The sequence below is a fragment of the Cavia porcellus genome, unplaced genomic scaffold (assembly GCF_034190915.1).
Source record: "Cavia porcellus strain 051 isolate PalLab524CR breed Dunkin Hartley unplaced genomic scaffold, mCavPor4.1 scaffold_9, whole genome shotgun sequence".
Lineage (NCBI taxonomy): Eukaryota > Metazoa > Chordata > Mammalia > Rodentia > Caviidae > Cavia > Cavia porcellus.
In genome coordinates, this window is record NW_026947492.1 from 50,256,911 (window position 1) to 50,282,428 (window position 25,518).

Here is a 25,518-nt window from a genome sequence, read left to right on the forward strand (position 1 = left end):
TGGGCAAACAGTTGGAAGCAGTTATTTTTCATGAGCTTTGGAAACTTGTGGCTTGACCATAGGTCCCTAAGTTTCTAACTTTTGGAAAGCCCTGTAGCATATGGAGAAGGTGGGTAATGTAGTAAAGGCTGCCACAGTTTCAAACACGAAAAACTCAGTGAAATATTGTTACCATCTCATGAATTTGTATTTATTTATTTACATATTTTTTGTACCTGGGATTGAACTCACAACCTCTCAGCTTGCCAGACTTGTGCTGCTGAGCTATATCCCCAGCCCTATCTGATGAAATTCTTTCAAAATTATGCAAGCTGCAAGTGCAGTTATCATCTCTGTTTTACAGATATGGAAACGGGGGCTCAGAAAGTTATTTTTCCAGAGCTCATCATCATTAAGTGACAGTGATGAGACTCAAACTAAGGTTCTTCCAGTTTAGAGTTCTTTGTATTTCAGCATCAAATGGCATTCCGGAGAGGCCTGCTACTTTATTGGCAAATAAAACTACATACTGTATTTAGTAAGACACTGTACCTAATCCAGGTTCACTTGCAAAATAATTCAATGACACAAATCTTTTTTTTCTACAAACTAAGATAAACTAGTAGTATTTAAAACAATGGAATTTGAAGTTTGGAAAAGTCTTCAAATTTCTATTTCCTCTACATCTCTTTTCTTCTTTGTGTTTCTCATAATAAGATGAACCACACAATATTTGAGCTTATGTGTTTCACTTATTTCACTTTACATTGTGTTCTCAAGTTGCAGCTATTTACCTGTGAATGCCTCGTTTGTCTTCATGGCAGTGTGTTGCTCCACTGTGGGCAAATACTACATTTTCCTTATCCATTCATATGTTCGTGGATATACATGCTATTTCCATGATCTAGCTGTTAGAAATGGTGCTGCTATAAACATGTGTATGCATGTATCTGTTTCTTTTTTGTAAGAGTCTTTTTGGTTTCTGTTTTATGTTCTTAGTAACTACTTTGAAAATAATGATACACAGTGTAATGCTAGTATTGTTCTCATTTGATTATGAATTTTTGTTTTATTTTTCATAAGATAAAAAAGAATTTTACTCTTAAGTAATTTTACTCTGATTAGCACAAGCTGCTGCTCTGTTCTTCAGCATATTACCATTATATTAAAATGAAACACCCACTCCTATATCTGCAAATCCAACGTGCATTATTTTATTTCACTCTCAGAAATGTTTAAAACAAGGATTTTAGCCAATTTTGGAAAGAACATTTCTCTTTCACAATACTGATAGTAAAGGCATGGTGGCACACATCTGTAATTCAGCACTCAGGAGGCTGAGGCAGGGTGATTGCTGCAGTGTCAAGGCTATCCTGGGCTATATAGTGAGTTCAGGGGCAGCCTGAACTATACAGTGAGACCTTGTCTCAAGAAACAAAACAAAACAAATGCTAATAGTAATATTTGTTATATATCAAGCTCTATATCTATTGTCTCAAGAGCAGCTCTTCAAAGCAGCCCTATAAGACAGGCAATGTTGTTTTTATTTACAAGCAGGACTTAATGCTTGAATGAGGGTAAGTGACTTGTCCAAGACTGATATAGCTGACAAGTAGCAGAGGCTGGTGACAACCCAGCCAGGCTAGAATCAGCCCTTGTGAGCAATCACTGGGTTTTACCATGACCTGTAGTGACCATCTTCACTGGCCCTTAATAAGATTCAAAGTCCCAAAACCTAGCCATTCACAAGTTTTTTAAAGTCATTTTTTACTGGCCAAAGAGTTTAAATTTACATCTTAATTCTTTCCACCTAAAATTTAAAGACTCTTAGCTTCATTGTTCACAAAGTATCACAAATCAGTGCATGTTCTTTTTTAATTCCATTTGCATTAGCACCTTTAGATTGTTTTAAAGCTTTTTATTTGTACTATCTCATCTGCTGATAAGAAGTCAGCAACTTTTCTCAGGCAGGTCACTAGTAGGATTCTCCCTACTGTGTCCCCAAGACCTTCCATTACTTTCTAAGCAATGCCATTTCCAAGTATGGTCTTTTGAGATGTGATGTTTAGAAACAGAATGGCTGGATGTATTTAAAGGATTGGGAGCTAATTTCTTTCAGGAAAAAGTTCTACATACTGGACTCACCCTAACTTAGAGAACCAAGTTAGTCTACCAAATGCCCCCTGAAGCAAATTGGAAGCCATGTGTTTTCCAACATGGTGGGACTATAGGCATGCTACTTAGAAACCTTATAGGAATCTGTGCCAGGAGCCAGTGACCTGTGGTTTGATTAATTACTCATGACTTCTTACATAAAAGTAATTTCTTTTAAGTGAATTCTTAATTCATTTAAAATAATTAAATATTAAGTATTTTTATTTGAGAGTCAACCTCATTTTCTTTAAATAACAAATTCAATATTCATTAGAGTTGAACTTACTGAGCACCAATTATATGCTGAACATTATGCAAAGCACTTTGGATTCTTAAGTAAAATGATTTGAATGTAAACTTCTCTATTTTCTCCCCTCTGCAATCCAGAATATTATGAGACTGACTGACTTCTCTGAAGACAAAGAGCATGTCTTGCTTTGTATGTAACACCTAGTGTAGGGCCTCATCCACAGAAACAAGTTTGTGTAGTTAAAGTACAGTGACCTCATATTAAAGCTACTGTCATGAAGGCGACACTTAGCAGCCATGGGCCACAGGAAAGACATTCATACTTTTGTTTATTGTGGCAAAAATCAAAGATGGATTTTTTTTTTTAATTTTCTAAAAATTGTCTGTCACTTCTGGGTTCCGACATTGCTCTATAACTGTCTGATAATATGGCTTTTCTTCCACTTATGACTATGAACTCCTTTATGTCAAGGACCATGTCCTATTGCCTACTGTTGCAGTCATGATGTGACTCTACACCTGGGCACTTGCTCAGAATATGCTGAACTGAATTAATGACATACTGCCTCATAGATGTCCTGGAGGGCAGAGGCCAAGCCTTGGTCACTTCTGTTTCTATCAGAGCTGTGCCACCTCATAAGGCACATTTTGCACCAAATACAGGAGCAACAAATGCTTATGGACTTCAGTCTGTTTCCTTGATTGAGCTCTTCATACTACCATTTTGCTCTTTCATATTGAGAGTCAAGGAGCAAGTGCCATCGCTAACTAACTGGCTCACCCAAGGGGTGAATAATAAAAGCCAAATACATAAAGGACCTTCTGAGGGCACAAAATGACTCCAGAAAAGGAAGAACTTCTCTAGGGTCTCATGGAGACATTGTACCAAAGCTAGGGACTATACTTGTGTTTCGTTGCTTCCAGCAAAGAAGTCTCCCTCCTTAACATCTGTCTTCCTCCCTTCCTTTCATCCCTACTGCTGTTGTCTGACATCAGACCTTGTCCCTCCCACCTGGAACACCACGGTTGCCCCTCACTGTTTCACTGTTCTCTCTGCTCCCAGCCGCAACACCTCCAGTCCATCCTCCACATGGTTGCCAAGGTGATCTTTTAAAGTGCAAATTGGATCATGTTCACTCTGTTGTTTAGAGTCTTTCAAAGACTCCCATGGCCTATGGGATGGAGTCCCATGACTCATGCGACAGCATTTGATCTACCTCTTCCTCCTGGGACTGCATCTCAGTACTGTTTTGCTGGGTCTGTTTTCCATCCAGGTCCAACTGTCCACTGCAGTGCACATTTATTCCCATTTCCTATTCTTTCTGACCAAATTGCATCTCACTCTTCTCTTGGTTTATAACTTCTTGGGGCTTCTAGACAGATAGGTGAAGTCTCTTTTACTGAAACTTACTTATTTTTATTGTTATACATTCTCTGTCATTAGAGCTTATTAGTAAATATCTCATGCACTTTCTCCTATCTTAATATCTGTAACATTTCTTTCCCTTAGTTTATAAGTACATCTCTCCTAAGAGAGATGTACTTAAGGGCAGGGGCTAGGCACTATTTATATTTGTATTCCCAGAGCCTGGCCTTGGATCAGGCCTGTAATAGACACTCCATTATATTGTTGGTGACTCTCTGGCATAAGTATAACTTCTATAATCCTTCACAGTGAATTAACTCAACTTATGGTTTCCTTTAAATTAAGCTCTACATGGAAAGACAGTTGAATTATATAAGACTTAAAGAAAGAAGAACAGATTTGAAGAAAAATAGCCCTGAAAATATTTTTGCTTTTATGGGGGGAAACAAATGCTGCCCAGCAACTGGGGGTAACATTATCAGCATACTGGTGACACAGAGTGGACAGAGGACCACTGCATGTTTCACTGAATCATCGTCTGGGGTCACTGCCTCCCCACTACGTCCTCACCAGGGCCCGGTTTACTAAAAGAAGTGTGTGGTCACCTGTTCAGTGTAAGAACTCTGGTCACATTCACATATTTCATCACAGGATAGATTTTCAGGTACTTTTCCAGCTCAGTTGTTAAGCTCATTCCCAACTGACTTCCCAATTGCTGAATTGTTCGTTTGTTTGTTTATTTATGATGTGATTCTCCTGGGCCTCAGAGCTAGCTTCAAAATGCTACTGCTCCATCTGGTTTAAATAGAGCATGCTAAGAAGAAATAGAGACACAATGGGACTGTGAGGTTGAAGGAGAAAAGGAACTGCCTGGCAAACAGGAAACAGAAATTCAGTTGCTTTTTCTTTCTTTATGGACTTGTTGCTGGGGGAGGAAAGCTATTTTCAGCAAATAGACATGCTTTCTATCTGGAAGTTCACATTTTTATCTGCAGTGATCTGATATTCAAAATCTGAGAGTTTCAGTCTGCATGTCTTTATGAATCATATTCAGGCAAGCTAGCCTCTGGGGCCTATGACAATGGCCTTTGTTTTTCTCTTTCCCTATCTATTCTATTATTCTTTTGGCCACTTACTATGCCTGAAAGCAGGCAGCCTTGTAGGTCATTCTGCTTCCACAAGGGTAGGCAGTTTGGCTTTAGGCTTCCTAAGAATCTGCTGAATCCTCCAGGGGGAGATCCATTTGCCTTAATGATACATTTCACTTGTTTGGATTGATTGAATGGTGTGGTGGTAGAGATATAGTCATTCAGTATCCCTCAGTTCCCAGGCAGAATCCCATCTGTACTATTTACCTATACGATCATAGAATAGGTATATGGCTTTGCTTAACCTCTCTAAACCTCTATTTCCTTATCTTTCAAGTGAGCTAATAATAATAGTCAAAGGTTCGTTCAAAATTAATAAGCAATGTATAATGAACTCTCAGTAAATACACAAGAACCACAGTTATTTTTGTAAGATTGTGTTAGTTACGTTTCTTGTTGTTGAGACAAAATACCCAACATCCAAAGTTAAAGGGGGAAAATGTTTCTTTTGGCTCACAGTTTGTAGAGGTTTCCGTCCATAATTGGCTGGCTCACAAGCAGCGGGGCACATGGCAGAGGAGCAGTGGTTCATGGCAGACAGAAGGTAGCAAGCCAGCAAGGGCCAACAGCATCTTTCTGCCCGTTGGTTTTATCCATACTACTTAGAGCAGGTAGCACTCACACCCTTAATCCTAGTGCCATTAGCGTAGCATCACACCAGGAATCAGTCCCAGCATCACACATTGTAGAATCAGCCATCTCTGAAAAAATTCCACCTATGACCACATGAGGCTTTGGGAAAGCTAAATAAAAGCCATAACAGTCTTGAATGACCACTGGTCCTCACAGTGTCGTATAGAAAGCACAGTGAAGATTGTTGGCTCTATTTGACACACTTCCTTGAGAGAAAGGGTTCGTAAACCTAAGAACCCTCCCCTCTCTCCATTCTATTACTTTTTGGTTGTGGTTCATATCCTCTGTTCACCTTTTCTAAAGAATGACTCAGAGCTTTCCATTCTGACAGCAAATCTTCCAAATGAGAGACAATAGCAATCAAATATTTTGGCTTTTTTCACCAAGAGAGCTAATAGCTCCTTTTGCCTTCCACATTTAGAGAATGAAGGATACCATTTTAGAAAGCACTCAGCATACCTAATCTGACTGGGTCAGATCTTTCATTTATATCGTTTTTCCCTTTTACCAAAGTGGGAGAGAACAAGGCCCAGTGTCCTCCCTGAAGGAGAATAGGAAAGAAGCAGAGCTGCCTGAACTTTCTCTGTACCCTAGGGCTACTCCCAGGTTGACTGCGAGTTGCCTGCTGTTCATCTGGCCCTTCCTGAAGGGGCAGAACGGCAAAATTCAGCTTCTCCAAGTTGGGAAAGGTAATTAGACACTTCCAACTCTTACCAAACTGCCCAATGAGTCTGTCAGTACTAAAATAATGCTCACATTAGCCAACAAGCTTTCCTATATACACTCAGGGCCCCTGGGCCAGCATGAACAACTAATCTATCTTTATTTTAGGCAAATAACAAGGACAGAAGCATCTCGATTTGAAAGAGTTAAAATGAATACTACCTTAGTTACAGTGGTAATAGCTGTTGTTCTAGTCGGATCTCAGGAGGGAGTCATGTATAAATAGAAGCATAGTTTGTTTCTCGTGAAACTAAAACTGATCTTCTTGTCCAGTGACCAACTCTTCTCTAGGCAATGATTCTGGATCTTTTACTTTTCTGTCTTGTGATCCTCTGCCTTCAGCACAAGGTTTCCAAGGTTAAAGATTCATTTGTGTCAAGCTGGTGGTTGGGAAAGAGAATGTAGTGCCAAGGGGATGTTTTTATGGGCCAGGCCTGTTCCGTGACATGGGCAGAGCTCAGACACACGGCCTCAGCTAACTTCCATGGTGAAGACTGGTAGAAAAGTAAATGAGTTTGGGGAAGCCAGCTAGTCTCTGCCTCTGCCTCAAACTAACAATGACAAAACCTCATGCTTATAAGGTACTTACTTCGTGCAAGACATTGTGCTAAACACTTTTTTTTTCCTTTTTATCGGTACCGGGGATCGAACTCACAACCACCTGCTTGCAAGGCAGGTGCTTATGCCGCTGAGCTAAATCCCCAGCCCCTGTGCTAAACACTTTACCTACATTATTTTTAAATTTACATATCCTCTTGCTCACTTCGGCAGCATGTATAATAAGTTCATATATCCTAAAATCCACTCGTTAAAAGTCTACAATTAATTGATTTGTAGTGTATTTGGAGTTTTGCAACCATCACCACAATCAGTTTTATAGTTTTTCATCATCCCTCAAATCCTGTACCTGTTAGCAACTGTATCTCCTCTCACTTCTTACTCCCACCTCTAGGCAACCACCAATATAGTTTCTGTCTGTATGAATGGAGTTTCTTTTTCTGAACATTGCACTTAAATACAATACCTGTTTTCTTTGATATAATCTTCATCGCACCACTAAAAATATACATGCATAGATGTATGTATGTATGTATGCGTATATTTATCTGGTGCTGGTAATCAGTCCTAGAACCTTCACACTGAACTACATATCGAGTCCTTTTTAAATTTTTTTTTTAAATTTTGAAACAGGGTCTCAGTAAGTTGCTACATTACACAGACTGAGCCCAATATTTCAACTCTCCTGCCTCAGCCTCCCAGAGTTCTGGGATTGCAGACATGTACCACGATGCTTAGCAGAAGGCATGCTGTTCTCATTTTACAGATGAATTTGTAGAGGACAGGATTGCTTGAATGATTAGATAGAAAGTTTAAACCTTACCCATTGTTGAAAATAATATCATGCTGCATCTCCATTATAAAGAATAATCTTGTAATTGTGGAGGGGGTTGCTGCCTTTAATATGACTATTATGATAGCAAACTCAGCTGCCTTTAATATGACTATTATGATAGCAAACTCACTTGAGGGCAAGCTCTTTTGCTGAAGTGAAAGGCATTCAGAAGTCAAAGAGTTAAAGGTCTGACACTTAGAACTACAGATTAGCAGGTACATGTAACATATACACTGCTTAATTTCTCTTCAGTCTCAGTATCTTCATCTATAAAATGGGAATAATCAATCTGTTCTCTGGGAGGAGTCAATGAGATTAGCATACATGAAAGCCATTCTTATAGTTTTACATACGCAGTAACCTACCAGTGTTGTGCTTGCTTAGAAGTGAGGTTTTAGCTGTAATTGAGCAGGAAATGTATGTTCCTAGGTAGGACTCACGGTACTGTAGAGGAATTACATTATTGCAATTTGCAGCTTACAGTAACCAGATCATAGCCCAGGAGTGGCCAGGCCTCTGGGGGTGCTCTGGTACAATGGGAATTAGAAGAAAGGGACATATTCTCCAGAGTAGAAAAATATATCCAGAGCCTTGTGTATTAGCTTCTGATCTCAGCTGGGCAAAGCAGCTTGTTATAGGCTCTGGAATGAACCAGCTGAGGCAGTGCAAGTTTGAAGGTCCTTAGGAGAGAAGATAAATTGGTCGAGTTTCTGTAGGCAAAGAGCCAGTAATGAGGTTTCCAGCCTTCTAACACATGACCTTTTCATCACTTTCAGTTTAGCCAAAGACGGCAGAGCCTCGTAGTCAGATGCCAAATGTGCATTTGAGAGACTCAGGGAGAAAGAATGAAAGATGCTGTGAATGAGTGAATTGTGCTGTTATTCCTTTGGCCTGCTCCCCATCTGTCCTTAGCCATAATTATCCTAAAATCCAGTGAGAGCAGAGCGAAGACAGTGGGCCAGTGAGGAAGTTATATAAAGTTATATGAGGGGTGACTGGTTAAGCTACATGGCCAGAAGTAACCACAGACAAAAGGGCCTGAATTGTGAATGAGAGCAAGGGCTTATTTCAGTCTTAAAAGTTTTTCCTAAATATCACTGACTCTGAATTTTTTAAGTGTATGGACAGGTGAGTTAATCTCTGTGTAGCTGCATTTCCAAATGGGATTGTCACTGGGACTATGACTTACAACCAATGCAAGCTGCAACCTGCCCAAATCTAGGGGACTCTATTCAGATACAGGAGTTGGCAAACTTACTTTGTAAAGGAGAAGATGCTAAAAGTGTTGTAGATATAACAGGTTACGTGATCTCTACTGGAATAATCAATTTTGCCATCATAGTGCCAAAGCAGCTATACACAGCCCATAAATGAATGGGCATGGTTATGTTTCCATGTGACTGTTTATGAGCAAAGAAATTTGAATTTCTAATAGCTTTTTCACATGCTACAAAATATTACCCTTTTGTTTATTTTTTCCAATCAATTAAAAATATGAAAACTATTCTTGGCTCATGGACTGTTTTAAATCAGACAGTGAGCCAAATTTGGTTCATAGTCTGTGGTTTGCTGCTCACTACCTTCCCTTCCTCCACACCCCATCATACACTAAAATATGCCTGATACTCTCTAAGGAGAGTCTGTGTAGAGTGATCAGTATAGTGCCTGCCCTCTATAATTGGTCAAAAATGTAGCTACCATTACTGTTATCCCTTTAAAAAGAAGAATATTAACTCTACAATTGCCACTGACTTTTGAGAAGAGGGACCATTACATTTTGGTTGCTTAACATTACTATATTAATCTTTTATTACAATTATAATATGTATTAACATTTAAAGATAAAAATTAGCTGGACATGATTCTTACGTCTATAATCTCAGTAGCCAGAAAATTAAGGTGGGAGGATCATTGTGAGTAACAGACTAGCCTGAACTACTTAGTGAATTCAAATCCAGCCTGAACTACACAGCGAGATCCTGTCTCATCAATCAGCCAATCTAATTTGGACAGGTGGGGCATTAGTAAGCCACCCAGTTTTTGCTTTCACTTTCCTTATATGTTAGTGTTTGCTGTTTCAATTGCTTGATGCTGAGTACTTGGTCTGTGCTAGTAGATGTTCCATGAATGAAAGAGGTTAGTCTTTTCTGCCGAGGAGCTCTTAGTATCTACAGAGTGGCTATATGTACGCTCCAGGGATATACAGCATATTTTATTATTAACTTTTCATCTCAACCTTTAAATTTCTCTTCTGGTATATATTTTATAATGCTCATACTGTGCCATAGTAATATGCTTGTATAAGCTATAATTTTTAAATATGTAAGTATGTACTCAAAATGACTTTAAATGATAATATTAACAAGATTTTAAGCCTGGTCTAGAAAGGAAAACAAATATACTCTAATAGGAAACCAGAGTTGGCATGAGTAATATAGGTTCTTATTCACAATGATACAAATGTTTTTAGTACTTTACTGTTTTGGGGCTGTTGTGTAACAAGATACTTCATATTTTTAATTTCATGAGAATATAACAACTATGTGAGATAGATAGTATTATCTTCATTTTATAGATGAGGAACCAACTGAGATTTAATTCAGAGACATCAACCAACTTTCAAAGGTCACTTGAATGAATCAGGGCTGTCTAACTATAAAGCATGACATTTTCTAGTTTAGCTTTCAGTGCATTGAAAAAGTTCATGAAAAAGGATTTATTCTCCCATGGCATTCCTAAACTCCAGAGTTGGTCTTTTTACCATCACATGATCTTTAAGTTATTAAATACTAAATGGGTAAAATTTGATTTCACAAAGTTCCACGTTGAGTTTCTTCATTCCCAGTGTCTTTGAATATGCTTTTCACCAGGATTGGAATACCAATACCCGATCATCATTAGTTATCTGTTTCAGAATATCTGAAACTGGATAAATTGTAAAGAATAGAAATTTACCTCTTGTAGCTTTGGAAGCTGTTAAATCCAAGATACAAGGTAAAAGGTATCACATGGCAAGAGACTAAGAGATGGCTGAATTTGCTTTTGTGACACTCTCAGCTTTTTAGAGACTGTACCTCCTAAAACTATTGGCTTGAGGATTAAGTTTTCAGCACACAAACTTTGGGGGACACATTGGAGCCATGACATCATCCATTATACTCAGCTTAACACATCACTTTTTTCAATAAGCTTCTATGATCTCATCAACCAGACTGTATTGAGTGTTGTTCCTCAGGGCATGTGTAGAGAAAACCCTTACAAATACACAACTAAATATTTAGTTATCATCTACTTGTCACCTCCTGAACTGGAGCCCCTCAGGGGTCAGAGAATCTGATCTTGACTCACTGTTCTTTTGGAATTCAAAGTAATAATAAAGTGTGTCCTGTATAAATCTTCATGGAAACAAGGAACTCCTTCTCCAATTTTGAGTCTGAGATAAATTGGGCAAAGAGAAGTAGAAGTTCATTTTAACTAGGGATCCCCAACTTAGGACAAATTGGTGAGCGTAAATTAGCTTATATGACCAAATAATAATAAAACAAATTAAGTTCTTACTTGCAAAGTGTTTCAAACAGGAACTGAAAAAGGAATATATAGTCACAGCAATCATATGTATATTACGTACATGTATTCATGAATATGGGTACATAAAATGGACTGCTCCCATTTCTATGAACTGTCTTATGAAATACTGAATGCTTAGCAAAAGGATAAAGCTTATCTGACCAGTCTCCCAGAGTAGTCTAGCCTCTCTAAATCTCCTTTAGTCCTAAATCCAGTTCCCTTCTGGAGGCGTAAAGCTTTCCCTCTTTCATTAAAGAGAATTAGCATTTACTAAGACTTTTATGTTGTTCTAGATACTTAACAGAAGTGATCTCATTTAATCCTCAGACATTTTCACAAACCCACAGGTCCTAAACCCATAAGACAATGGATCAGGTCAAAAGTAAGTCAAAAATTTTATTGAAGTTCTAATGACAAGTAGGGAGTGGGGGGCAAAGGAAAGGCCTCAATTAGTGAAAATTGTTAAATTTAGTTAAATTTATTGCATAGGATTATACTAGATTAATTTAGAGGTGCTGACGGATTGTGACAATTAACAGGTTTTTTTTTTTAATCTATGTAAGCAGAAACTTTTTTAGATTGAAAGCAAAGCTTATCTCTTCCCACTACCAGTGTGACTATATGGGAAGAGCTTTCTTGAACCTGTTTCATGAAAGGATAGCATTATTAAATTTGTTCCCAGACTTTCTTGTACCTCAGAGATCAGAAACATTGCATAAGAAACTTCAGTAGACCAACTGAATTGCCAGCTTTTTATTTTGCCGATAAAATGGATGACATGAAAGCACAAGAAATAAAAAGTTTACTATGTGTGATTACTATCAATTCAGAAGAAACAGGATAACTTAATAGCAAAAACAAAGGGAAGAAAATAAACAATGGGAACGGCATAATTCTATAATAAAGGAAGGCCATTTAGCTTGATGAAAAATGACTGTATCCCACTTACTTTTCTCACTCTGCAGTGGACCAAAAAGTTTAGGTAGCAGTGTCACTGCTACTCTGAATAGGCTTTGAAGTCATAAGAGATCTTTGTTTAAATCCCAAACCAGTGTAGTCCTCTATGTGAAAGCTGGCTGCAAATTCCTACATTAGCAGGAGATGAGGCTTGGTGGCATAAGCACCTGCCTGGTAAGCATAAGGTCCTGAGTTTGATTGCCAGTACCAAAAAGCAAACAAGCCAACAAATTACAAAAATTCCTTATATCTAGCATGTATTTTTTTTTCCTCAAACCTATTGTAACAAAGTTCCACAAACCTGGAAGGACTAGAACAAAAGAAACTTATCTTCTCACAGTGCTGGGGGCCAGAAGTCAAGGTGTGGACAGTGCTGTGCTACCTCTGAAGTCTCCAGGGAAAGATCTGTTCCAGGCTTCAATCTCTCCCAGCCCCTGGGAGTTCCCTGACTTGTGATAGCATGGCTTCAAGCCTCCCATGACTTTCTCCCTGTGTGCATTTTTTATGTTCAGATTTCTCTTTTTTCAGAAAGTCATATTGGATTAGGGGCTCCCTCTACTCCAATATGGCTTCATCTTATGTGATTATACCTGCAATACTTCCTTTTCCAAATAAGGTGACATTCTGAGATGCAGCACAGGTAAAGCCTTGAACATGTAGATTTGGGGAAGCACAATTCAGCCAGCACTGACCAGCATCATGGAACTGTGGTATGGAAGTCAAACAGAGGAGAGGCTGAATACATTGTAAAGTACCAAAGAGCCATCAGAACTCTTCAAGTATTGGTTGTTTTCTAAGGAAATTTGCAACTAAGAAATTTATAATATAGGGACAATAAGTGATTTAGGCTAGGATATTTACAACTAAGAAGTCATGAAGGTTGGACTTAGAACACATGCATTTAACAAGTATTAAATCTGTGTTATGTAGTAGACCCTATTTTCTATCTAGAGTTGGAGATTCAACAACAGACAAAACAGATGAGGTCTCTGGCCTTGAGGAACAGGTCTAGTAAGAGATCAGAGAGGACCAGAAGCTAAAGATTGTGCTCTGTACTGGATAGGAGAATTACCTCTAAGGAGAAGGCACTTGAACCAATAGAGTCCTGATTACCATGAAGCAACAAATCCTAAGAAAAATGGGATGAACTAACAGGACCTGAGCAGGGAGTGTCTGTGTCTGACTTTGGTTGCTATGCAGGTGAGTGCAGCAAGGAGTTGTGGGGGGGATTAGTTAAGAGTGAAGTACAGAAATTCTGTTGGAAACAGTAGTGGTATAAAGTATACAGGTAAGGCTGAGAAAGAAATCAGGATACATTTTGAAGGTGGAATTCACAAGATTTTCTGGTAGTAAATACAGCATAGGAGGTAAGGTAAAAAGAGTCAAGAATAACTCAGGTTTTGGCCAAGGACAACCAGATAAATGATCTTGCCATTTATTAAAATGGTATACACTGAGAGTAGAGAAGTCCTAAGGGAGAAGACTGTTTAGTTTTGGATACTTTAAATGTAAGCATCCCATTATTAAACACCTGGGTGGAAGATACTTAGATGTGGTAGGCATTTGGGTACAGAGGTCTGGAGGGAGGGAGGCTTCACTGCGCAGCTAGCATTTATACCTTGATACTTAGGACTGAGTACAACCAGAGGGATCTAATTACCCGAGGCACTGCCAGTTTGAAAGGTCAGGATGTAAAGAAGAACATAGCAAAGGAGTCTGAGAAGGATGAATTAGGGATGTAAGAGGAAGACTCAGAGAATTTCAGAAACACAGAAAAGAGTAACCAATTCGAGGAGGTTGTAATTTGCTCTGCCAAATGTTGGGAAAAGTTTGCATGAACTGAAGACAGTTACAGTGGCCAGGGTTTTGTCAGTAAGGATGTTGTATTCACCTTGATAAGAATGAATTAAGTGGGATTTCCAATGGAAGTCACTGAAGAAGAAAATGGGATATGAGAAAATAAAAGCAGTAATACTAGTATACTAATATACTAATATACCAACATATTATACCATAGTATACTAATATATTAGTAAATACTAATATATTGTTATCTACTGCTTCAATGTCTTAGAATCGGTATATTCTGTAGTTAACAAAAAGGGTCTGCAATTTTGAGCCTCAGTTATTCAGACTGTGTCATTCGTTGGCCAGTCACCTAACCCTTCTAGTCAGAATCCTCATGTGCAAAGTAGGAATAATAATACAGCTCATTTCAAGAAGTTGTTTTGAGGGTTAAATGAGAAATGTGAGTAAGGTTTAGTATATCATCTGCCCATGTTAAATGGTCAATAAGTATTAACACTATCTTTTTAATGCTGTATAAGCAAAACATTGATATAGTTTGATGGTATTATATAGTTCATCATGTCTGAGGGTAATTGTTGACTTAAGGTAGTGGTTATGATTGCATATGTATACAGGGAAATGAATATAATGTAAAAGTTATAAAGATTATTAATTTTCATAGTCTGCCATAATGGTGAAGTAGTGAGGAAGTAGAAGAAAATAGACCGGAAAGAAATGGCTCTTGGAGGATATTTTGGGTTCATGGTATATCAAAGGAGCTGAAAATTATGGAAAGACTTACTTAGAACCAAGCTACGTCAGATAATAGGTGGATAATCCCCATGCAGATTGATAGGAAATAACTGCTGATCTTATACTCAGCATATGTTCTTTACTATTCATGGTGTTTGCATTTGGCTTTTCTTACTGCCTTAGAAGTCTGCCTCTCCCTCCCTGTACCCCACTCTCAATTATGTTCCTTACTTCCACTACTAAAGTACCTAGTATGAAGTATGTCGTGAAAGAAGGGGCGTCTTACTAATGTAAGATGCTTAGAGGAAAAGTAAATCAACAAGGACAGAGTAATCTGTATATGAACAAATGAATTTGGCTACAGGGTTACTCTTGGGAACACAGAGCTAAGAAAATGTCTCCTGTATAAACCTGTGTATTCCTATATAAGTCCCTCGCCTTTTCCTACTGGTTACTATTGATGACTCAAAAAGTACCATTTACATCACTTGAGGATGGCAGTTTCTTACTGGACAAACATCTGAAAGAGATGTCACAGGTGGCCAAATTGCCCTGTGTAAGCAAAGATTGCCCTGACTTAAGGAGGGGTTGGCAGTGGAACCTTGGAGACAAGAGATGCCTGTCTTCCTGTCTGGCACACCTAACGTTCATAGCGAAAAATACATTGTTCCATGTGAAAGTTTGCTGTTTTTAGGGCTGGGGATTTAGCTCGGTGGCATAAGCACCTGCCTTGCAAGCAGGCAGTCATGAGTTCGATCCCCGGTACCGACAAAAAGGAAAAAGACAATAAATAAATAAATAAATAAAAGGCTTTGTGGAAGATGCTAGCTTGGAAAGAGCAAAGGAAGCCAGGCTGATCTCATAGTGCATAGCGGACATCCTGCGAATAGTCTTCCTGGACTGTTCACTAACTAATCATGAAAGTGAAGTAGAAAAAAGTTAGTGAATTGAATGGGCAGCCAGAAGGACAGGTTCTGGGCCTTCCATTTTCAGGGAGAAAGTCCTTCCTTCTATTCCCAGCAAGGTTCTGTAGGATGCATGATAACCTCTCTAAGTGTCTTTCTCTCTTCACAGCAGCCTAGAGGCCTTTTTGTTAAAGTACAATTAACATTGTTAAAAGAAAGTTGAGGGAGAAGGTAAAGCAGAAATTGTTTATCTGAAGCAAAGAAAGTACGGTCAGAAAAATAGCCACCAATGTGTGGGCACATACTCCAAACTTGGCACCACATTTTTCTGACACAGATATCTATTTTTTTGAAATAGGTATTAATTTAAAATCTTATAGATTTTAAAAAGTCATTACGAGCAAGGGTGGGGTTTAAGAACAATTCCATTTAGTTTCACATTCTATGATCTATCTCTACTAAAGGCCATAATAAATAAATATGCTCTCACTGTCCATCTGACTTGAACAGTTTAGTGTAAACACTGTCTTACTATGTTAAGACACTGTGACAAGACAACATGTTGAAGCAATTGGACTTTGAACATAGCCTGCCCTGGGCTGATGCTAGCTGCACCCCTTTGTAAGTGTGCGATCCGTTGTAGACTAATTAACCTCTTCAAATTTAAGGTTTATTGTATTTTTGTCTGCAGTACAATTTTTGTAATAGAACTTTCCTCATAGGAATGTTTGAATGATTAGCTGAGTCAGTTCATGCTAAGCTCTTTGAACACTGCCTGGCACCTAAAAAGTACTATTAAGTACTATTAAGATATGAGCTATTATTATCCAATGAGTGTTTTCCAGTGTTGCTGTTCGGTGAGCCAACACAGATTACACTGACCTTGCAAGAGAGGGCACAAAAAGCTCAGACACTACCCACTCATGATTTTTAATCAGTGGTACTGGTTCTCATTTCCACATGTTATTCTGTTTTTAAGTCTTCTGTGCTCTAGGAGCTACATGGTAGATAGACTGTCTATCTGATAGCAGAAGACCTGAGTTTAGCTTCCAGCTCAAATCACATTTAGCATTTGTGTGATGCAGCCAAGTTACTGTACCTTTCTTTGCTGTGAGCTCCTTGTTGGTACAGTGAACAGGCTGGACTCCTCGATCCCTAGGCTTCTTGCAACTCCAAAATATAGTAAATACCCAACAAGTCACTTTTCTCTGAGCTCTCATGTCCATCTGTATTATAGCGATGCTGATACTTTTCTTAGCCACTAAGAGACAGTGACAACATTTGACATGCTGTGATACGTTCTGCAAATATAGGGGTTGGTGCTTATGGAACCATTATAAGGATTAACCCCAAGTAATGCGTTTTGCTCCAAGTGCATTGGCTTTACATTTTGCCTGTCTTTGCCTACACTCCACAGGGTTGGGTGGATCCACCTTAACAAGGTATGGGGGAACACAAGTGGAGGCTGAGGGGATAGTTCTGATGGTGGGAAAGCGTCTTATTGGATAATACTGGTACATCCCAAATACCAATTACTGTCAGTGCTTCTAGAGCTGCTGTATTTGTCTGAGTGAGTTATAAGGAAATATATGTATCCAGCAAGCGAGGATGCTGCATGGTCACCCCCTGTGATGTAAAATATGGGAGTCTAGGAGGGGCTGTTTTATAATTCATCAGGTTCCGCTAGTGAGTTCTGTTGGAGTCTTAGTTATAAAGGCAAGAGTGGACCAGACAGAAGAACGGGAGAACCTGGCATCAAGGAGAGGGAGAAGCTGCTTTTGGTGCCTCCTGCCTCCTCCCTGCTTTGTTCCAATAATTTCGTGCTCGCTCGGTAAGTTCTCCGGCTTTGCAGCTAATCGTTGTTGAATGCGCTTGGCAAACACATCCATAGTTTGGATTATGCACTTGCTGTCAGGAGTATGTGTGTCAGTGTTTGGGTTCTGATAAATTCCACAATTTCTCTTTAATTGCAAAATAGCTTAAAAGATGAAACAAAACCTGACAAATCAATTATTCACCTTGATCCTTGGAAGGCTGCTTTCTTTGGTTGCCGAAGTTTCTCAGGTTTCATCCTGCTAGTCTCATTTGTTGGATGAGCTTTGAAAAGAGCAAGTCTCTTTGTCACGAAATTGTTTTTCTTAGCTGCCAAAGCGAGGTATGTACAGGGTGGTTTATCCATCCCCACCCCCCTACTAACTCTCCCCGGCAATCGGTAAATCTTAAAACGGACTGTTTGCCTGGTAACCAGCTCCAACTGAGCTGAACCTGTGCAACGCAAGATTCAAATTGCAATCTTTTGTGTGAACAGAACCATGGGGCTGTGAATAATAGGCATTGTGGAGATTATTGTAAAACTCGGTATGGTCGTAGTCCCTGCATTTTGCTAGGGTGGGATCTGAGTTTGAGGAGATTTGCATTTGGCATGCCTGTTGATGATGATAATGGAGAGAGAGAGAGAGAGAGAGAGAGAGAGAGAGAGAGAGAGAAGGCAGGATCACTGTGAAAGCTCTGCACGGCGCACTGCAGGACAGACAGATGCAAACGGCATGACCAGTGTTTGTGTAACTTGTGCCTGTTTTCTCTAGTTTCCTATTCCCATTAAGTTACCTGAGGCTGCAGTTCGCATCTCAGGGTCTGTTCCAGGTCTTTGCCCCGAGTCTGGCTCCACACGGGATGAGTGCTAACTCCTGGTCAGCTACCTGTAGGAAGTCAGTTCTTTACCAGGAGGGGGAAAAAAGTAAAGTAGAACCCTTCTAGACTCTCTTCTGATGCACTGTTGTGCCTGTGTTCAAATCTCAGGGAAATCAGCAGCCTGACGGTTTTTTTTCTTTTCTTTTCTTTTTTGGCAGTAGCAGATTTAACTGTAGTGTCATATGGCATATTATATGTAGAAAGGAATAGTGAGGACATTTTTCCAGATGCTTCAAGTGTGTTTGGCTTGTTGACATTTGCTTTATTTCATTGGCAAGGAACTACTGTCTTTTGAATCCGTTATTGTCTGTCTGTCCAAAGTGTTTACCTTGTACACTAATACACTGTTTTTCTTTAGATGTAAGATCTAGACCTAACAAGAGCATCTTTTTATCCTCACAAAAAACAATCCATTTTAGTGTGTCATTGAAAAATGCAGGCTTTTTTTTTTTCCAACCTGGGACTTCTTAGCTTGCGCTTTGCTGTTTCCTAATATTTCGATCAATAAAGTGATTCCTTCCAATAAAGTGATTTCTCCTTTCCTAGTATACTCTCTCATTGCGCCAAAAACTTGGCACATTTAGAATATGGAATATTTTTTTTTCCAGGAACACATTTTTCGCCCATACTTTTTTCTTCCATAAATAGCTTTTCCATATTTTCCATTTTTCTGCACAAGTTCTGCTTAAAGTGCAGAGGAGTGATGTATTGTGGTTGGCACTTAGGGGTGTGTAACCTGAGACTTGGTTTCTGATCTACAAGCGGGTGCCCCAAGAAGGGTCTGTAAAATGTCTTCTATTCATCTCAAAGCCTCTGGGCTATGGCAGTAATAATTAAGATAGGAAATTCAGCAAATACCCTGCAAGTATAAATGAACATCTGTGTGTGATGATCCCACCAGCCCATGACATTTTGTAAAGCTCAGAACATACAGCTGAAGGTTCCTAAAAATTTCAGTCGATCTTAATGCCAAAAACAATATAGTTATGAAGTAGCTTGGAGATGCATTTGTACTGAAGTTTATTGTACTGCATTATTTAAAATCACATGCCAGAGGCAGAGTTTATTTTGCAGCAGTTTCTGAGTTTTGATTCAGTATTGTTTTGGTGGAGAATTAAATCAATGTACCAATTTCTTTAAACCAAGTTCCTTCTCATTTGGTGGAGTTTTTTCTATCTCCACCCACCAATGCTGAGTTCCTTTTATAGCAACAAAAGAAAATTTAGCACATTATTCCCAGTTAAATTTACAAGACAGATATAAACTGTGACAAAGACCTTCTGAGAGGGTACACATAGACAGAATTCTGTGTCTCAGAACAGATTAAAAGCTAAAGAGGCAAATGTTAATTTTTGCCTTCATGACACATATAATTTTCTTTGGCAAGTCGAAGAAGATGCCAGAGGGGAGCAGATTAAAGGAGCCCAAGCAGGGTACAAATGGAAAGAGCAACAACTTTTTGTCCCCCACCCTGTGAAACCACAGGATACTCTGAAATGGCATTTGAAAAGCTTCCAGTCTGAAGTCTTCAAAAGACTTACTCTCTTTGTCTGTGAAATGGGGGAGGTGAAAGTTAAGAGAATTACACCGAGTAGATGATGTGCATAAATCACCTGGTACACTGTTCCATACAAAAAAGAACCCAGTAAAAGGTAGTCATTATTGTTGTAAATTGCACTTTATAGAATATAGTATGTTAACTCATTCTAGTAGGTGTTCATTTTAAAAGAAATATGCGTGGTAGACAAAGTTGTAAAAATGTTTTTTGGTTACCAATCTATAATTACAGATTGTTTTTATTTTGGAAACTTAGTAAAAACAGTTATTACATTTCAGTTCACTTTTGACTAATTCCTGGAATGGTGTGCAAGGTCTTTGTGTAATTATCCAAAGAATAAGTTTTACTTTAAATAGGAAGCATGGAAATAAAGTGATATCAAATAATATATCATGTCTTTCTAAATTATTTGCCAAACAATGCTGAAATCTAGCCCCCGCCCTGACATTGCACTCAAATACCTGATTATAATACCAAATATTATTTATGAGGTCCCAGGCACTGTGCACAACAACCCTACCCGGAAGACTGTCTTACTCCCTAGAATCAAATGAGAAAACAAGATTAGAATGAATTCTTTTAAATACTACTAAGTTGATTAAATGAGAATATGGCAGTGCTAGGATTCAAACTCTCACCTTTTTTTTATTTCAGAATCTACACTGTAGCTACCCTGGGGAAAGTTACCCAATAGAATTTTAGAGTTTAAGGAATATTAATAAGAAAAGGACATTGGTGATTTCCTTTGTTGTTATTTTTGGTCTATGCCAATAAAAATCACACTTTCCTAATCCATCTTTCCTATTCTCCCAAAAGCATAGCTTTGGTATATATATATATAAAATTTTAAAAGGTAACAAATTGTGGGCATGATGGTACATACCTCTAATCCCAGCTACTTGGTAGGCTGAAGAAAGAGGATTAAAAATTTAAAGGAAGGTTGGGCGATTTAGTAAGATCTTGTCTCAAAATAAAAAAGCCTGTGGTTGTAGTTCCCTGAATTAAATTCCCAGTAGTAAGGAGAATCATGAATTTATCAAGTGCAAGGGAGGACCTGAAAGCCTGAATCAGTACCTCCTTTTTGGCCCAGGCAAAACTTCTCTGAACCACTAAGTTTAGAAGAGCCTTCAGAAAAAGAAAAGGGGTCCATTTGGATTTGGCTCACCCTTCTAGGACACATGCAGGTTAAATGGGATACGGTAATGTTTTCTTCAAGTATTTCTGAACCCATGTCTTAGGGTTGTGAAGGAAAACCTAGAAGCTGCTATTTCCATGATGCTAGGAAGAGGTTAGTAGGTGGAACATTTTCATCGTAGCTTTGACTGGTGAGCTCTGATGTGCACACATCTGCATAAAAGGCCTTTTTGTGCTGCAGGAAAGAACTGTGGAAGAGAAGAGATGGATCAGAAGAACATAAGGGAAGGCTTCCATTTGTGTCTTCTTGTCCTGGTCCAAAAAATATTAGGCACAGCCTCTCCTTTAGTTACAGAATGTTTACATATACTGCAAAGTAGGAAAGCTAAAATTCTAGTGAGTTGGTTTTATGGGGCTTTTGTTTGTTTTTGCTTTAGCTTTTTTTCAACTAAATCAAAAAGAAATAGTTTGAACAACAAAACTATAAAGACTTCATACTGGAAGCTTCTTAAGTGCTATTTTCTAACTACGAGCATCTTGACCTATCAAGGATAGACCCTGGCTTTTCTTTTAGTTCAGAGGCATAGACTTACTTTGGAAGGCACTTTTAGAATCAGCTGGACTATAAAACCTGGCCATATGTCTTTTATGTCATTTGAAAACACAGTTGCTCAGAGGGACCTTCATTAATTTCAGTTGTCTTTTTTTATCTCTTGTTTAAGATGTGGTTGTAACCTTCGGGGCAAGAAACTAAGAGAAGGCTGGCTGCCTTGAGGATCTGAATGTAGCCCTGCCTTCTAAGCTGGTTAAAAAGCAGAAGTAGAATCAGTGGCTTTGTGTGACCTTATTCCATTTATCTGGCTCCTCTTTCTGTCCAGTATGCCTTTTGGCAGTAACTCTTTTTTATCTTACGTTGTGTTAGAAACAAAAAACACCTAAAGAGAACTAACAGGCTTTCCAGGCAGCAGTTTTCTGTAATTATAGCAAATCCTAGACTTATGAACATTCAAGTTGTAAACCTTTCGCCATGCGAAGGGACCTTGCATTGCCACCGTTCGTAGGAATCACAAAACAGCTCAATTGCGAAAATACCAGCTGGAAATTGTGGTGTTCTGCAGCGTGCTTAGTGTACAGTGCAATACTGCACACTAGTGCAATGCTCAGGATCCTTAGAGCCCAGGATTTGTGGAAGGAGCAGGAAAAGCAGTGGAGATGTGGAGGGGACTGGTAGGAATTGCAAAGCGATAACCATAGAAACACAGCTGCAAAAGTAAAAATAGTTTGCTTACAGTGTTTTTGTGTGTATGTTTGGTTTTTTTATGCTTTACATTGTATATGTGTGTCAGAGAAGTATAAGACTCACTTTGTTGGACTTAAGAATGAATCCAATTTATGAATGTTCATAAATTATTATTATTTATTCATAAGGCTGGGACTTACTGCATTTAAAAATCTAAGATTTTGTGGGGTTTGTTTTTGTTTTTGTTTTTTAAATACAAAGGGAGTAGGGCTGGGGGAGTAACTTAGTGGTAGAGCACTTGCCTAGTATGTGCAAGACCCTAGATTCAATCTCCAGCACTGCAAAAAATAAAATATTTATTTACAATAAGAGTAGTCATACAAATCACTGATTTTTGCTTTTGTTATTGTTTCTGTTGTTCTTATTTTCACAGAGCACTTTTCTAGGTAGAAAGATAGAATGCATCTTGCAAAGTATTCCCAGCCACCAAATCCTGCAACTGTGCTTTCCGTACTATCAAGGAAGTATAGTAGTTCCTGACTTTGAAGCTGCTGGAACCGTGTAACTACGGTCCCTGACCTCCCAGTATTAGCTGTTCCTAATCCATGTGAAAGCATCTGGCACAGTAAATTCAGAGTACACAGTGTACATACGTTAAATGTTCACTCAACTCTGAAAATAGAGCAGTAAAGCTGACAACTGTATTGAGACTAAGGTGTATGCCATATTTATTTTGCTCAGAAGAGATGATAATAGGGGTGGTGCGGGGAGATTAAAAGAACAAAAGCAAGACAAAAAAAAAAGAAACAAAAGCAGGATGAAACAAAGCTCATCATTTAGCCTCTGCAATGAAACACTTTAATCATTGCATTCCTGTTTATTTTTCCTTTTTCCTTTATGCTTTATGTGTCATTTAAACTTTTGTAATGAGTATACTTTATTTAAATACTTGGAAGGAGGAAGAAGAAAAAACACTTTGAAAATTAAATCAGGATAGGAAATGGCTAACAGTACATTACAGACATATAAAAGCCAAAGCAAATATCAAAGTATATGCAAAATACTTGGGAAAGAGATTTTTTCTGGTCTCAATAATCTAGATTAATTTGCTTTATTTAGTTGATTCTTTGTGTATTGTTAATCATTTATTAAGCATTAACTATGTGCCAGCTGGTAAGACTGTAAAGATAAAACATCTTAATCCTTGAATTCAAGGACAAGTAAGATAACAATTGCAGGTGTCATTCCTGTCCTCTCATACTGGAGCAGATGAGGTTGGGGGGCTTTGTTTGTTTGCTTGTTTGTTTGTTTTGCCTCACCATGCCTCCATTCCTAGGTTAGATCCATTGTTATATTAACTGTCCTCATGGTCCTAGAGATGTTCTAATGACTTGGGAAACTTGCTTTCTTGGTCAACTTCAGAGAAAGAGCACCTGGCCATGGCCCCTAGAGTCACTTTGAATGGACTGGCTTACATCTACCCCGAATGGAAACCCAGACAGTATAAAGACAGCCTCCCTAGGACCATACAAGTCCATAAAGGAAATCTAGCAGCTATTACTATTGGGAAAGGATGAGGGTAATGATATGTGCTGGAAACCACCCAACCGCCATCTATGGGTTGTGAAATGTGTAACACATTTTATATGAAAACCCACTAGAATAAGCATATAATAGTGTAAAGCAGGCCAGGCATAAAAAGGGTACATATCTTTAAATTAACTTGCAGAATGAGTAGGGAATAGGACAGAGAATGGCTTGGAGGCAAAAAAAAAAAAAAAAAAAAAAAGCAAAAACAAAAATCCTCTCTACGGTCACAAAAGCTAATCAAGTAACTGTCCAGCTCTTTATCTTTACATTGGCAATACTGCAAGAGTCACCAGCCAGGAGCCATCTGCCCAGCACGATAATGAGCAGAAAACCTGAAGTATCAGTCTCACCAACACCTGCTATTGAATAATGGTCATTGAATTTTAGGCCAAACCACAGTCAAATGCTCTTATTTTTTACAATGTAAATACAGGTTTGGGCTCAGTTCTACGTGAACCTTAAAATTTTATGTCCCTGGGGCTCAGGATTATAGTACTTTAGAGCAGAACCATATCATCACATTCTTCTTTGTCTACTTTCTTACTTCTGATGAAATGTACTCAAAGAAATCTGATGACTCACCCAGGACTTTAATTTTATGTGGATTTTGATGTCATGAAATTTGTGATTTTAAAACTTGTTATAATATAAATGGAGCTACTTTAGAAAAGATGTGTTCACAGCTGCATAGTTGTATTACATCAGGCATAGACACAATAAACTATTTTTAACCAAATATCAATCTTCTAAAGGAAAATTAGACTTAACTTTGGGCTCCATGGAATTCATAGTTTATTAATTTATAAGTCATTCAGATTTTAGCAATACTCACCTTTTCTTTTCATTGAGCAAGTAATACACTTTCTTGATAAGATTGCATTGAATGGTGACAGTTTTCCACTAAAGCTCTGAATTTAATTAGTTTGTATTGCTTTTCCAGTTATACAGCAGAAAAGAGGAAGTGATAAGGCCATTGTTTACTTTCTATAGGAACAGTTCCTACTGTTCAGGATTCCCTGGCTTCTAAATGCAATGACAGAACCTTCTCTCCCCCTCCTTCTCTTCCTATCTCTTTTTCCTTCTGTTTTCTTTTAACTCGTGAAGCTTGTCTCAGTGCTGTCAATCCACCTACCTGATGTGTATAGAAAGTACTCATTTGTTTACCTAGCTTTAAAGAATACAAAATAATAGAAATAGACATTGCCAGTTGCTTGTGGTGCAACAAACCTGCTCAGAAAACCTGTAACGAGGCACAGGTACATGGTCCCAGTTTCCCTGTGTCAGGGAGCATGGTTCAAAAACCATGCTGGAGTTACAGAAAGATGCAGAGACCTATGAGAGACCAGAGAAAAGTGCCTCCCAGGGCACTGGCTTCTTCTTCTAGTTAGCTTATCAATACAGTTAAAGAAGTAACTAAAAATAGTAGAAAGGTGATAAGCTCATTTTAATCACATTTGCCATGCAAACCTTTAAAAATGGCATTATTTTATGGTATGGCTTCACTTCCCCATAGTACAAGCCAGATAAAATCTTCTTTGTCTCATTTTAATGTTCCTTACATGAGGAGATAGACAGGTATAGAAACTATTTCTTGGCTAAATTTCTTACTTTATTGGTTTTTGCTGTGGCGGTAGAAGTGTTTGTTTGTAAGACATGGTTTCACTATGCAGTTCAGGCTGGCTCGAACTCA

General features: G+C 38.5%; 1 protein-coding gene across 27 annotated transcripts in view; it reads left to right on the plus strand.

The window, feature by feature from the left end:
• The window catches only part of Dlg2 (discs large MAGUK scaffold protein 2), a 1,893,126-nt gene that overhangs the window by 1,696,015 nt on the left and 171,593 nt on the right, over window positions 1-25,518 (plus strand). Inside the window, exon 1 of one of the 27 annotated variants that reach the window (XM_063256363.1) lies at window positions 17,170-17,446. The exons of the other annotated variants lie outside the window; for them this stretch is intronic. The gene's annotated coding sequence lies outside the window, so the exon portion shown is untranslated. Of the gene's footprint in view, window positions 1-17,169; window positions 17,447-25,518 lie in introns of those variants that run through there. 27 annotated transcript variants of the gene reach the window in all.